We start from the raw sequence: 16,464 nt of genomic DNA, 5'->3' as shown, positions 1-16,464 counted from the left end.
GAAAATGCAACGATCTCCTTGCTTCAGTGTTGAGGAGGTTCTTTCCCAGCCTGGGCCCTCAGTCCCCGTCTTTAGCCCCAAATAAACACATGAATGCTATATTAATTATAAAACTGTTGGCTGATGACTAGGGCTTCTTAATTATTAACCCATTTCTATTTATTTAAGTATTTCCACATGATCTTATTTTCGCAGAGAAGGGTCTTGATCTTTTATTCCTTTGGCAAGCTACATGGCAACAGTTCTGGCAGGCCCTCTCTGCCTACCTTTCCCAGAATTCTCCTCGTCCTATTTCATGCCTCATTGGCCAGACAGTGTTTTATTCATCAATTAACAAGAGAAACGTATATACAGAAGGACTTCCCCTATCACTTCAGACTCTAAGTTTGTGTATTAGCACCCTAGTCTCTTTCCATGTGGCTGCTTGAAGGTAGGGGTGGCCTTTCTTAGCAAGGTCTCTAATTCTAACATTGCTCCAACTCCTTAAGAAGCTGAGTGCATTCCTACGTCTTCTGGCCCTGGGACTTCTCTGGACAGGACAGAATTCACAGGAGTTGATGCTCACTATGGATGCTCTATTTTCTTGTGTGTCTGCCACAAGATGTAAATTATAAAATGCATGTTGTTTGTTTCTGCAGTGTGCATATTTTGTCTTCTGTTCCTTCCCAAACCCTGAGTATTGTTAAAAATATGAATCATAAATTATTAGCATGAAGGAAAAAATATGGAAGCTGGAGCGATGGCTCAGGGCTTAACTGAGCTTTTCTTGTAAAGGATCCGAGTTTGGTTTCCAGTACCTGTATCCGGCAGCTTGCAACCAGCTGTGACTGCAGCTCTAGCTCCAGCTCCTGCTGCCATCTTCTGACTTCTGTGGGTACCTGCACACACACACATACTCACACGCATACAAACATAGGCATGCATGCACATAAACACACACACACACACACACACACACACACACACACACGCACGCACACACACACACACACACACACGCACACACGCACACACACACACACACACACACACACACACACACGCACACACACACACACACACACGCACACACACACACACACACACACGCACACACACACACACACACACACACACACACGCACACACGCACACACACACACACACACACTGTTCCTGTGACAGTTAGCAGAGCTCTTGGGCACATACAGGAAGGCAGTTAGGACTGTGCACAGAAGTGGAGTGTGGACTGTCCCATCTCTTCTCACCACAGTGGTGTAACATTTAGACTTAGTGCTCGTTGGAGCAGATATCAGCATGGAGTGGAAGGAGAAGTAGAAAAAAATGATGTAGTTGGGTGGCAAACTGATACTAGGGACCTGTCTAAATCTCTGCAGGGACTTTTCTGGATTTTGCTGCAGGTATATTTCTTTGGTGAACATAAGAAATTTGTAAGATCTCTTTGTGGAGGACCCAGCTATCATGATTAGTCAGGTTTGTGAGAGGAGGGGAATCCAGAGATGATTCCACCTCACAAGTGACAATGGTCATTTATTTATACATATTGACATTTGCTGGCTTGTCTTCTGTATAGGGTACAAGATTTTGATGTTTTTCATTTTCCCTTTCTATTTATAAAATGAAAAGTCAATATAATATAAAATATCTCACTCATCTCTGGTTAATCTATCCTAAATGGCATTTATAGAATTTCCCATGTTTCATCAAATATATGTGCATTCAACTGTATACATTATAATGCACATCTATGTTAGATACACTTTGAAATTGCACTGGTCAAAAACATTCCTCCTAAAGCAGACAGGAGTGCTTAGTGCATTTTGTATATTTGAGAAGTGATCTTAGAAATAAAAGTGTGTGTGACATGAGGTGGATGGGGACAGGAGTGGGTGACATGAGATGGATGGGGACAGGAGTGGGTGACATGAGATGGATGGGGACAGAATAGGTTATGAAAAGAATGCTTGGTTAGAGATAGAGCCTCTGATGATCACTGGAAAAGCTCTGAGGAACCACTTATGTAAACCTAAGATGACAGACTGGGATAGTCATTGTTCAACTGCCATACTACATGGCTGGAAGAATGACCTCTATAAATTAACTCACTTGCACATGTGGTTGTATGTACACAGCTGAGCAGTCTTTTGTAGTGCTGAAAGAAAACAGCACAGAGTGACATCTGCAGTGACCTGGTTGGGAACCGGCCACCACAGTTGGAATCTGGTGGGTAAAGGGTCTATGCTGTGGTGTAGTGGGAGGACAGAGCATAGTGTCCATCCAGCCCCATCACAATGTTTTTCTTCAATCAGCCCTTTAGCAACAACAGCAAATGTTTATCTTAGACACAGGTCCATGTTAGAGCACACATTCTTTCCTAGTGGCATCACTCCTCTCTCAGTGTTAGAGTGGGTTAATGTTGTAGTTCAAATGTGGCATGCCCTCCCCCATGGGTGTTGGACCTGTTTTGTAAGATTATGGAATCTTTAGAAGGTGGAGTCTTTCAGACGGAAGTTGAGTCGAGTCACTGGGATGGGCGTTGAGGATGGATAGCCAGGCACAGCTTCACACTCACTCTCTGATTCCTGCTTGGTGATGGTAACAGAGTGGCCGGCAGCTTCACCCTCCTGCTGCCATGGCTTTCCCCATGAAATGGTCCATGCCACTCTTAACTTCAAAGCAAAATTAACTTTCTTCCTGTGTGTTGTGTTATAGCTAATGTTTGAGCACAGCAATATAAACCTATAGCCTAAAACTACAGTCTCCATAACTGGCATGTTCACACCATCACTCTGTTCTAGTTGAAACTCAATGAATAGCATCAGAAACCTGGACCTACATGATGGCACAGACACATAGAGAGATGATAGATGGATAGATGGATGGATGGATAGACAGAAAATTAGTGTTATGATAGCTTTGGATTTTATTGTGTTAGAATGTTTCATTTTGAAAATCGTTTAAGCTGTTGACTGAGTTTCAAAAAAATAAAAACAAAAAAACAAACAGAAACTCATTAAGTGAATTTGGCTTGGAGTTAGGACAGAATTTCTAACAATTTCTCAAAGTATGTTTGCCATTGTGTGAAGTTTATTTATTCAAAGCAGCCTTCCCAGCATCAATGATGACAAAATGAAAATATTGATCAGCTCTGAAAGTAGTGTGACTCTGCGACATCCTGCAGCTTCTAATGTTTAACCTAAACTTAGGAGCTCTTTCTGTAGATTAAACAAACACAGACATCTCATTAGCATGAAAATTTGCCTTTATCTTTAATAAATGATAAACTATAAGCAGAACAAAGAAGTGTTTGAAAATAGTTTTATTATTAATAGTAAATGTTTGATTTGTGTACTTAGTTTTTATACCTGTATACCTGGGATTGCATAAAAACACCCTGAGTCCACAAAGATTATGGATGGAGAATGTGTTAAGAAGCCATGTTTTAAAATCTGAGGAAACAAAACTTCAAGTCATGAATTCACTAGTTCAGGATCAAAATACTTGCATGTATATTTTACTCATTTTGTAATACTTTGTCACTGAAATTATTCCAAAACATGTTAAATGGTTACAAAAACACACAACAACTTTGCCAGCAAAGTCCAGAAACATGCTCAGTCGAAGTGCCTCATCTTATAGAAGATTAAGAAGACATAACTTTAGTTTACTCTTTACATTTCACAGGTCTTTTCATCTGGTGTTTTGTATTCTTTCTGCCTCCTCTTTCACAATGTTTCCTGAGTCATGAGTGGAGCTAGGTTAATATAGGTGGTTCATCCAGACCTGAGCACTCAAAGTTAATTATTCTAGGCACTTTGACTAGTTATGAGTCTCTGTATTGACTGATACCCACTGCAAAACCTAGCTTCTCTGATCAGGGTTGAGAACAACACAGATTTATAGACATAAATATGTAGAAGGCACTCTGACAGTGTTACCATTTAATATGAAAGCCATTAGTAGGCTACTAAGGCCTATGATATCCGAGGCATGGATTTTGTTTCAGATTATCAGGCATGAAATTCCTCCCATAGAGACTACTTCAAATTCAACTAGTAAACCAGGCTGGTAACCACCATAACTGTCATACCACTATTGCAACGATGGGCATATTAAGACTACACATTTTTGTCTTCTTGTATTCACACTGATTCATGAAGACAGAAGGAACATACACATACACACACACACACACACACACACACACACACACACACACACACACCTAACAAGAGAAATAGAGAAATTCTACCTCTGCTATTTTTAACAATGTGTGGACAGTGGCAATTCATTTGGCTCATTGATACATTGTTAGTTAGGGTTTTATGGACATCTGTCCATTGATCCACCTATAAATGTCCATGAAGCTACTTTTGAGTGAGCCTCATTTTGGAAGCATATTCATCATTCATGGAAATCCCTGCCAGGTTTTCATTGTATTAGTATCATTCTTCCAATAGTTCATGGAAATATTTTCTATGTTTCTAGGCATTACGTACAACTGTAACTTAGAGGATCATCAGTGGGGAAAATGCCAGCAAATATACCAAGGCTCTGGGTTCCATCCCAGAGCCTAAACTAGGGTGAGGGAGATACACAGGTCTGTAATTCCAGCTACATCAAAGGTGGAAAGCCAAGGATCAGAAGTTCAAGGTCATCACCCTGGGCCTCAGCCAGAACCTAGAGTTCCAGAGCTGTGTGAGAGACATCTAAAGTCAACCATGGAAAGTTCTATATTAATTTTTCTTGCTCATGAGCCTGTGAAATAACTCAGAGGGTAAAGCTCTTTCTATGCAAGCTAATGACTGAAGTCTGATTCCTGGAACTCACATAAAGGTGAAAGGAGATAACTGATGCTATACGAATAACAAAAGACCCAGAGACTGATTCTGGGGGCTCAGGCTTCAAGCTGAAGATCAGAGAAGCAAAGCAGCCAGCCACTAGCTCTTACCTCTACCTCAGGCTGAAAGGGCTGTCCTGTCCTCAGCATTGCTGGAGAACAAATCTCTCATGAGACCCTTTGCTTCTTCCTTTTATGCCTCTCAAACCCTGGTATTAAAGGCATGGGATCCAAAGTTCTGAGATCTCCTTTGTGTGAGCTGTCTCTTTTAGACTGGATCAATTTTGTGTGGCTCAGTGTGGCCTTGAACTAACAGAGATCAGTCCGCCTGTCTCCCAAGTCCTGGGATTAAAGATGTGCACTGCCACCATCTAGCTTCTACAGCTAACTAGTGTAACTGGCTTTGCATTCTGATACTTCAGGCAATCTTTATTAAATCATAAGAATATATCACCACAAACTGATGCTATAGTCTTGTCCTTTGACCTCCACAGGTGTATTATGGCACAAGCGCCCACACAAACATTGTACACACAGAGACACACAGTAATAATAGGAACAACAACAATGATTTTTTAAAACAACATAAGAATTTGAGGCTCTGCCATTGCATGCATTGGCTTCCACACACACAACATACAATCATAACTAAAGAAAATTAGGTAGAGTTTATAAATTTGGGGGCTTTCTAATTCTAAGAGGTGAGCTAATTACAAATGAGGAGAGCTCATTTCAGATGTCACCAGCAGCTGTCAGTGTCTTGGTACTTACAACTATAATTGCCTATGGTCTTCTCTCAGGGTCTGGATCTCATGAGGAAGAAATCAGAAAAAAAAAAAGACTAAGTACATAAGTGATCATAGGAAGGCAAATGAAAGCCATTATTCTGGCAAGTCACCTTTAAATGAAGGTTCCTGGATCAGGTACAGCTGTGCATGGATCCGAATGTCACACAGCACAAGAACATAACAGTTCTAGACTCATCGCAAGTCCCGGTAATTAGCAGCATGGTTGTGTCGCAAGAGACCATTGGGTTTTGCTAAGTCATATACACTCTTTTGCTAAATTCATGTTTTAGTTGAATTCTGTTGGACAAACATGTTTCCTATTATGTAACATGGACGTGTATCTTACTTAATCATTGCTCTAAAGCTATAAATAATAGTATTTATAAATCATGATACATTTATATGTACTAAAATATTCTTTAATAAAAAATACACAAATCTGTACTGGGGTTACTGTATACTTATATATGATATGTAAACATATGCTTATAGTGATATTATAAATACTATATAAGATATTTGTATATATCTACATGCATAGACATAGAAACACACACACAAGACAATGCTATTTTATGTCTGTTTTTCTTTTACTTTTTTCATAAAGGTACCCACAGGAGGGAGCCTCAACATGGAATCACAGATAATTTCTTTTGCAGTTAATTATTTGTTGTAGATTATCTTATACATGAAGGATGACAGTCACAGCGCCTTAACTATGGTTGGGCAAATGACAAGGTCTCCAGGTATAGCCAGGTGTCCTGTGGGAGTCTACCTGTTAGTCACATATAAAAATAGTCACATATAAAACCACTGCCTTACTCTGTGTGTGTGTGTGTGTGTGTGTGTGTGTGTGTATGTGTGTGTGATAGCCTTGCTGTCTGTAGATGAGACGATGATACAGGTGGCACACAGTCTGGCTGCATCATGAGGAGCAGATCCCGAACATCTGGATGAGTGCTGTCATAGTAGAAAATAATTATCTGCATTTAAAATGATTTTGTCTGGCTCCTGGCTTGTGCACTAATCCTCACTGATAACTGGATTCTAGTTTAAACCCTCATATTTATACATTCTATTCAGACATCTAAGCAGATGCCCTACCCTCTCCCTTCATAGAAGCCCAAGAAACGATAATATGCCAATGAGGTGACCAATGGGCACTAGCCAGCTGTGTCATGTATGATGCACATGTCATATCTGGGAAAGCAGACACAGAATCCCACATTTGTAGCGATGGGGGGAATGCAGTTTAAATGGAAAGCACAAAATGTTTGGCCTTTCTCTTTCTAAGATGAAGTACTTACGAGGAATGCTTTCGTTTTGTGGACTTTTTATTATCACTGCCAATAGCTCGTTTCTTTCATGTGGCAGCTGCTCAGTTATTTTTGAATAATTTCAAACATTTTACAAAACATTGCAAAAATAGCACAATGCTTTTCTCACAGATTTTCCACACAATTCACATCTCGTACATTTGTTTCATTGGTTTTTTGTACAAATTTACACATATTGTTATGATACCAAGAAGTTTGAGAGAAAGTGTGTGTGTGTGTATGTATATATCTGCATTTGATATAACTTTAGACTTGAGTACTTTTGTTATATGTATTAATAACAAGGAAATTCATTCTCATAATCCCAGTAAAATAAGTGATGATGAGAACTGACATCAATAAAGTAGGAACATCTACCTCAAGATGGCCAGACTGCTGTCTTGTTTCACTCATGAACAGCAATTGACGATGGGAGGCTGGAGAGCCGGCTCGAAAGTTAGGAGCACATACTGCTCTTGCTAGACACACTGGGGAGGGTCTAGGCCCTGCTCCAAATGATATGACAGACTTTGAAGACCCCATGGAAGGCCTCACCCTCCCTGGGATGCAGAAAGGGGATCAGTGGCAGGGGAGGAGGGGAGGGAGAGGGAACTGAGATTGACATGTAAAAGAAGCTTGTTTCTAATTTAAATAATATAAAAAAAAAGAAAACTGGAGCTAAGTTGCCACTCACTTTGAGCACTTCAGAGCCACCTGTAACTGCAGATCCCAGAGATCCAAGACCCTCTCCTGCGTTCCGTTGGTACAGCACTCACAGCCACAAACAAATACTCAAAGTCACAAACAGGCTGACAACTACAAAACAAGTTTTAAAATTGTGTGGTGTCTAGGCTGGTACCCAAGACCACCACTGCATTTATACTTCTCTCTATCCATTCACAAATAACAGTTCCCCAGTCTTCCTCCTTCTGGACTTTTTTTTTTTTTTTGAATATTAAGACCATTTGTCATGTAGAGTATCCGTCATACAAGGTCTGTATGATGTTTAGTGAGGATTAAATTATGGTTTGATTTTGCTGGAAGGGGGCCTGAGTGTAGCATTGTCCTTCTCTGTACATCCTGACAGGGATACCCCACTCTGATTATTGTACTCGCCAACTTGTTCAAGGAGATGTCTTGAAGCTGTCTGCACCAAAAAGTTACTATTAAAATTGTCTTTTAGGACAGTTCTGACAGATTCGGCTCATTTTCTTGTTCTCCTCAAATTTCTTTCTTTGAAAAGTTTCATGTTTATTTATTTGTTGTGTTTGTGTTTTACCTACAAGCATGTAGGTGCAACATGTGTGTATAGTAGCTGTGGGGGCCAGGAGAAGCCATTGGATGGCTTTGAACTACAAGTACACTTAACTGCTGAGCAGTCTTTCCAGCCTTCGTGGTTTTCCTTTGTAAAAATCTTTCTGTGTCTCTGTCTCTGTCTGTCTGTCTCTTCCTCTCTCTCTTGTGTGTTGTGTGTGTATGTGTGTATGTGTGCACATGCGTGTGTATGTGTGTTATTTACATGTATCTTTTCACTAATGAATGCCTATGTGCAGTAGGAAGTCAGAGAAAATTATTGGCTATCCTGCTCTTTTACTATCCCCACTACTCCCCTGAGACAGGGTCTCATGTATTTCAGGCTGACCTATAACTTGCTATATAGGCAAGGATGACCTCCAGATCTTCTTGCCTTTGACTCTCAAGTGCTGGAATGACAGGTGTGCACCATGTTGCCTTTCTGGCTGTCCTCAAACTGCTGATAATTGTAACCCAAGTCCATTGACAGCCATGGGTGCAAACAGTGTTTCTGTTACTCCAATGCTCCGTCGGCTTCTATTATCTTTCCTTCCAGAAAGAGCGGCTTCTCTTCTCCCACTTTTATTTCGTAATTTGCTTGTGAAATATTAAGATAATTGATGCTCTGAGTGAAACTACATGAATGTCAAAGTGGTGGCCATTATGAAGTAATTGCCTTGTTTGTTCTCCTTGTGGCTCATCGGCTTCTTTTTCAGCCACATCCAGGAGTTAGTTTCTTCTAAAGATGCTCTCACTCACAAACTGGGTACAATTTCTGCCTCTGTGGGGCACTGAAGTGGAGCCGGAAAGCAGAATCTGGAATCCAGGAGCTTTCTATCCTTTTTCACTGTGCTAAGCACACCAATGGCTCAGTCGTTGGGGGGGGGTGTTTAATGAGGCACAGCATTTAATGTACTGCAGGTCCCCAGCTGTATGAATGGTGGAAGAAGCTTAGCAATTCAGTATCTTCTGAATAATAGCATTTATTTTATACTCTAAATAGTCCCTGGGAAGTCTGAATAACATCACAGATTCTTTGGTGTAATAGCTTCATTGGGTTAATTGACTCCAATAGCGAAATTGCTCCTTAAGAAAAAAAAAAAAAAAGTCACACAGTTTTGATTAATGAGCCCAGTAATAAATCATTAATCTTTTCAGCTTAGAAATGATAGGAGCAGTGTTATGTTTTGTACCTGGTAATATACTTCTAGAGTTTTGTGCTGATACAGTGGCCACATTTTAAAGATCTCATCACCAATTTAATGTGCCCAACTTTACATCATTTAATACAAAGTCTAGCACACTTTGCAGTGGAAGAATGTCCTGGGTCGAATCCTAAGTAGTGGCAATTGTTCTGTTATGAACATGGCTTGTATTCTATTAGTAGTGGTCCTGAGTTTTCTGAGTAATTATAATTACAGGAATAGTAATGAGCTACTGGAGTTCTCCTGTGTACCTGGCTTTCTGCTAAAGTTTCTGTACACCATGCATTGATTTTCACCTTAAGCCTCAGAAGTTACAAACATTGCTTCCTTTTTTATGGTTCCAGAAGTTTTCTGAGAAGTGGTAATAATGAACAAGCAGCCTAGAACCAGCTAAAGCCAATTACCATTACACTGTGTGTTCACCTGCCATGCCCCCCCCCCAATTTCTGGGAGGTGCTGTATGGGCAGATCACTTTGGGAGAGTCAAGGCTACATGCACTTATATACACCACTGAACTGATGTTGCAGCTGTCTTAAGCCTTTATGTCTCTGAGGAGGGTTTATATTTCAAGGATCAATTTTCATGCTCACGGTGGAGCCAAGGCATCACTTACACATTGTCTCAGGCTGCCTAATCACAAAGGAAAATAGAATTCCAAATTATGAGCTGTAAAAGTCTGAGGTCAAATGTCCACATTCCAAGCTTTGCTGTTGTGTTAGCTGGTATAAAATAGCATCCAATTATTAAAATTCTGTCACAAATGTCCCACTGGAATGAGAAATCTGTGGAAGGCATGGATCATCACCAGTTGGGTTTGTCTAGAAGCCAGCATTTGCTGAAAGATGAGAGAGTTACTGAGTGATGACCACTAATACCTATGGCAAGAAAAAGTAGATGGTCCATTTAGCAAAGTGGCCTAAGTCCCAACAGGAAAGCAACACCTAATTAGTGTGGGGACCTCAAATGTCTCCAGTTGTCTCTAGTGTGTTACTCTTCTTGACCACAGAATTCCTTCAAAGTCAAAGCTGAGAAGACCCATGGGGTGTGTGTCTGTCTTCTGCGGTGACCCCAGGTGCTGCTGGTAAAGCCATCTGTTCCATACCCAAGTCACTTTAAGAGTTGGATTTACCTTGCTCCTACTGTACGTTTTAAGGAAATTAACAATATCACAAGTGCTAGATAGATACAAACCAACAATGATGATGGAAAACATTTTTTTGTAAGTCCAAGTAGTTCACCTCACTTGAACCCAGCAACCCTTGTCTCCCCCCTTGCCTTTGCTGTTCTCAACCAAGGTCTTTCTGTTAGTTTGAGATGGGTAGGCGAGACAGGGAGATCCTAGGGTCCTCAGTGTGCAGTGTTTATTGATAAAACAGTTTTCATTGTGAGAGGCACAGCCCCCTTACACACACACACACACACACACACACACACACACACACACACACACACACACACACACACACACTTACTTCACTCACAGAATGTTTTCTCCAGGCTTATGTTAAAGGTCACAGGATGCCAGATCTTTGCAACCTGTTCAGGTTCTCTGTGGAGACACTAGGATTGTCTCAGCCTGGAGTATATTGCCCTGCTCATAGACCGACAGAATTTTAATGCAGGGCTGCATTAGCTTTTAAGTGCCAGCCTAAAGCTGACAGTTTACTGTGTGGCATGCACATGGCCCCACAGAGTCAGTTTCCTGTGAATCTGACAGGGCTAGTTTAGAAGTAAAAGCAGGTTCAAGCAAAACAGCAAGACAACAGCACATTTGTATACAGAGTTGTTCCCCACTCCCCACACAATGAAGGTAACTTTTGTTGGAATAATCCTCTTGAAGTAGAGGATAGAAGAAAGTTAGTTTTATTTTTCTCAGTATTGGGAAAATGTCACAGTTCTAGTCTTACTAATAAGGCTTAACCTTGGTTCACCTTTGCTCACACATTTCCCCGGTATCATTAAGATGTTTATTCTTGAGAAGGTGAAGTATCTTGCTAAGTAGCTTATGCCTCAAGGCAAACTCTGTAGGAAGCCAGCCAACAATACATTCCCCATTTTAATCTCTTAAAAAGTTACGACTAGGCTATTAAACACAGTGTGTCTACAGCATCTGTCTTGAATTGGTTGGATTCGCTTCTGGCTGGACTTCTCAACAGCTGTGTGAGCCTGGGCCATTGCAGAACTCCTAATAACATGGGCTTTCTCTCATGTAGAATGCGAATATGAATCGACTCTACCTCCAGGGTTTTTTGAAGCCATAAAAATATAATGAATTTTAATGGCTTTAAGTATAGTTCTTGGCACATTGCTAGATAACACTCCTGCAAAGATTATAACACTAAAAACAAATAATTTATGTAAAATGATGTTAGAATTAATCCCACATGGCAATGAACATTCTCAGTGCCTTTCTCATGAAATAATTGGGAGGAAATTATATGATAAAGTTATTCATTCATAAGTAGTTGTTCATTTCCTTTATTGATATATAGTCATAGAACCTGGTACTAGGGCTATATAAGGACATTTCTGTACATGTATATCATATATATATATATATATATATATATATATATATATATCCTTCCACCCCTTACTCATTGTATAAGAAACTCAAATTTCCTGAAAGATCTATTATTTTGTCAAATGACCATAATTTTCAGACTTTTATGATGACATCATCATTTATGCTGTGTTCTGTGGACATGGTCTACATAGATTAGAGTGAGAAGGGTAATTTCATGTCATGACCAGGATTGTACCTCAGTAACACATTTCTGAGTGCATTCTAAATATAAAGTTGAGCCTTAGCCTTATGCCAGTGTATTCTAGGTAGATTTTTGCTTTTTTATTGTTTTTTGAGACAGGATTTCTCCGTATAGCCCTGGCTATCCTGAAACTTGCTCTGCAAACTAGAATGACCTGCCTCTGCCTCCTGAGTGCTGGCATTAAAGGTGTGCATCACTCAGCCCAGATAAATGTTTGCATATTCTCTCTTCTTCTCTTTCCCTTTCTCCTCCTCCTCCTCCTCCTCCTCTTCTTCTTCCTCTCCCTTCTCTTCCTCCTCCTCTTTCTTCTTCTTCTTCTTGACTGAATTAATGACAGAATGTCATAATGAATTATGGCAGCAAGTGCACACAGCTATAATCCTGTACTTGTCTGAAAGAGAATCAAGTCATCCTTAACAACTCAGTGACTCCTTTCTGTCCTGGGATACTCAGAATCTGGATGATACAGACATGCTAGAGCCCTTCAGAGTGGGGGAAAAAAGACTGAGAAATGTGGAATCACTTCACAGTATTGGGTTGCTCTCTGTAGCTTTGTTCCCTGCTTTCATGTTTGGCCAGCAAAATTGTCAGGATAAAACCATCCATGGATCTTTGTGTCATAGTGGTTTATTATAAGGAAACTATCAGGAGACTGAAGTATTTTACAGTGCACATCTAGCATGTTCTCACAGAGCAAGGCGTCCTCCAGACAGGGTGTGAGGTGGGGTGAGGGAGACTGATGGTTCTGAACTGAGTCCAGTGTGACATGTGGCTCCAGTGTGACATGTAGTGGGAGTTCAGGAAAATCCTGAAGGGACCCAACCATCTGCCTGCGGTGGCCACCACATGCAGACTCTGACTTGCTTGTCAGTCACACGCATCTGGACTCAAGACTGTACAAAAGATGCAAAACGATCCCACACGGAACCAGTGGTTCAGGTTGTCAGGGATCCATTTCACTACAAGTCCACTCTGTATTCTCGGGAATTAAGCCTTCTGCCTGGACCTGAGGGTGTCCTCTCCATTCACATCGATACTCTGCTTGCATTGAAACTGAAAGAATTCAAAACTCTATAGGACCTGTCTTTCTTAGAGAACTGTATCTATTCATTTTTACTTTGGGGAAGTTGTTCTTAGCAGAGTCTCATCCATGTGCAGAGTTCATTTGTGCCACATAAATATTGTCCAACACTAGGATCACATTAAATGTATTCTTCTCTGAAAATATTTACGTCGATGAGATGAGGAGGACTGTCAAAATCTTCTAGCCTTTTGAAATGTGCAATGCATTCTTGTTGTTGGTAGTTGCCATCTTGGGTCAAATCCCAGCAGAACTTCTTGCTGCCATATAACTGTATATAACTGTACTGTGTAAATCAATCTTCCCCCTTCCCTCTGTCCCACTGTTCTTCTCAGACTATAGTAACCCCCATTTTACTCTCAACTTCTTTTTAAAACAATTTTAATGCACCCGTGTGTGTGTGTGTGTGTGTGTGTGTGTGTGTGTGTGTGTGTAGATGTAGTCAAGACAAATCACCCTTGTGCAGGTCAGAGAACATTCCTAAAGCATCTGTTCTGTCTTTGGACTGTGTTTGCCTCAGGGATCAAACTTGGGTCTTCGGGATGGGCAGCAAGCATGGTTACCAGCTGAGTTGTCTCACTGGCTCTGGGCTATCAGCTTCAGTGGAACCTACTGTTGCTCATTCCCTGTGTGAATGAGTTTGTGTGGCTGGCTTGTCTCACTTGACATAATGATCTCCAAGTTGTCTCAAATGAAAAACTTCCACTTTTGGCCTGACTTTTATACTGTGATGGATAAACCCACTGGCTTTAATCATTGTCAGTTCCCAAACATTTTTGTGGGTTCCCGGGCTTGGCATTTTGCATAGTGCTGCAGTGAGCATGGGCCTACAGGTGCCTCTTCTGTATGCTGAGCTCATTTGCTTCCTTTACCTGCTAAAAGGACAGTGGCAGGTGAAAACAGTCTCCAGGGCAGATAGCTGTGCTAACCTCACTTTGGGCATGCCTCCCACTGTTTCCTAAGGTTTCTAAAACAGAACAGCTTTCCTGATGGGTGTTTCCCTGCCCAATGATTGACAAGCCCACTTTAGATTAGCTCTTGAGGGCTGGGGAAGTAGGATGTCTTTGTTCTTTACCAGAAAGCCTCTGGCTATATCATAACCTTATGACCTTCTGGGAAGTTGAGAGTGTTCTGTCTCCTTCTGAGACATGACTCAGATCTCATTCTCTTGACCGCCTATTACAAGCCGAAGCTTCTGTCCCCAGCTTTACGAGGTCCTATTATGGGAGAATGGACTATCCACAGTGGCCTCCAAGCCTGCTAGCGCCCAACTACCTCCCCTGCAGTTTGCTCTAGATGTGGGATATGTCTGTCTCCTCTCTGCAAGAGCATCCCCTTTGCTTATTTAAATGATGCTGCCCTGTTCTGAAGCTGCACTAACTACAAAGAAAGCAAATTTGAAATGAATGAATCCCATTCTGGCCATTAATATACATGGAAACCTTGAGGGGAAGAAAAAGGGGGACTCATTTCAGGGGGAAAATGTAAGCCTGGGTAAAATGATATATTTTTATTCACATGAACAACAGAGAAACTACTTTTCCTAAATTCTCTATGAACAAGATTAATACAATGATGTGTCAAGAAGTCCCTGTTCATGTTAAGAGATGGATCAACACCCTAGACTGGAGGAGGTACTGATGGTGACACAGTCGATTAAATAGATGGCAGCTATGTATTTTTACCAAGTCAAATTTTCTGCACAGTGTTCATTCAGTGACTGTGTGGATGAGAGAAGGGATGCTAGCCAAGACTCAGGACTCTGTAACTCAAGCAAAAATGAATCAAACATTTCAGGTAGACTAATTGTTGTATTGCTAGCATTCCATAGAGCACAATGTGCCATTTTCTAGCCATCGAATTTGAAAAGTAAACTCAGCATTCTAAGGTGGTAATGCCACTGGAGCAAGTGTAAAAGGACTTTACCTGCTTTATTTCTAACCCATTTCAAATCCACTGAGTGACCCTGAGATAATCAACGTCAGTCCCTAGTCTTCATTTTCTGTGTGGGAAATGACAAAATCAGAAGTGTTTGTTCTCTCTTGTGTCAATTCTGAAGCTAACTCTTCTTAAAGGATTAAGCCAAAGTCTGAGAAGTAGTTTGGTTGGTAGACTGCTTGCTAAGCATGCATGGAGTCTTCACTTCAACCCCTAGCACTGCAAAGGGCCAGTGTGCAGACTCGTGCCTTGATCCTGGTACTCAGGACCCAAGGAAGCAGGGCCAGGTGTTGAAGATCATCCTTAGCTATATATCAAGCTCCAGATTAGCCTGGGACACGTAAGGCCCTGTCTCAAAATAAAGGTATAAATAAACTGATTAAATAATTGAAGAAAAATCCATGTTCTTTCAGATTGTGGCTGTCACTGGTGAAATTCTTCTCAACAGTTAAAAGTACCCATTTGCTTTATAACACCAATCAACCTTCCCCAAATGACTACCTATTTAAGATAAGTCTGATGTGTAAATAACACTGTAAGTAGAAATACAGGGTGTATTTTAAAGTTCATTCCACAAAGAACTTAAATTCTATTGTCAGCCAATATATTCAAGACTAACACTGAATTTCAAGAAATGGAATTATTTAATGAATATCACTGCCCAAAGCCGTATCCTCTCTGTGAATACAAATTAAGGAATGACCCCATCAAATGCTATGTTGTCTCCATGAATACCAATTAAGGAACTGGCCTTGCTGTTTGAATTTAGATTCAGAAAAGAGCTTACTAGGCAATCCCTTGTGGACTGTGTTCTGCGTGTTCACAGTACATTGCTGAGTGGCTGTAGCATGCTCAACTCTTAGAGACTCTGGACATGGATTTGAATTGGGATTAACTAGTCTACAGAAAATGACAAAAAAAAAAAATCCCAGTACCTACATCTGGGACAGTGATGTAGGTGTCTTGGGTTAGGTGAAGGAGCATAGGGTACTTTGGTCAGCTCCAACCACATCGTAGCCCTGACACAGGCTGTGGCCCATCCACTGGTCTGGCTGAGTTCTGAGGCTCCTAAGTGGTTGAATATGGATTCCTCAATGTATGTTTTCTAGAAAACCATGTTGTTCCTTGTGAGGGGGAGATAGCTCTGTTGCTAAAGTGCTTGCCATGCAAGTGAGGTAGTCTGAATTTTATCCCCAGGACCCACGGGTCATAATTATGGTTCTGTTGCCTTGAT

General features: G+C 40.9%; 1 protein-coding gene across 9 annotated transcripts in view; it reads left to right on the top strand.

Moving 5' to 3' along the window:
• Rbms3 (RNA binding motif single stranded interacting protein 3) overlaps positions 1-16,464 on the top strand; it is a 680,800-nt gene that overhangs the window by 416,113 nt on the left and 248,223 nt on the right. The window lies entirely within an intron of this gene.

Source organism: Cricetulus griseus, chromosome 4 (assembly GCF_003668045.3).
Source record: "Cricetulus griseus strain 17A/GY chromosome 4, alternate assembly CriGri-PICRH-1.0, whole genome shotgun sequence".
In the NCBI taxonomy this organism is placed as follows: Eukaryota; Metazoa; Chordata; class Mammalia; order Rodentia; family Cricetidae; genus Cricetulus; species Cricetulus griseus.
The sequence above is the reverse complement of the archived record's forward strand: the minus strand, read 5'-3'. Positions and strand labels throughout refer to the sequence as shown.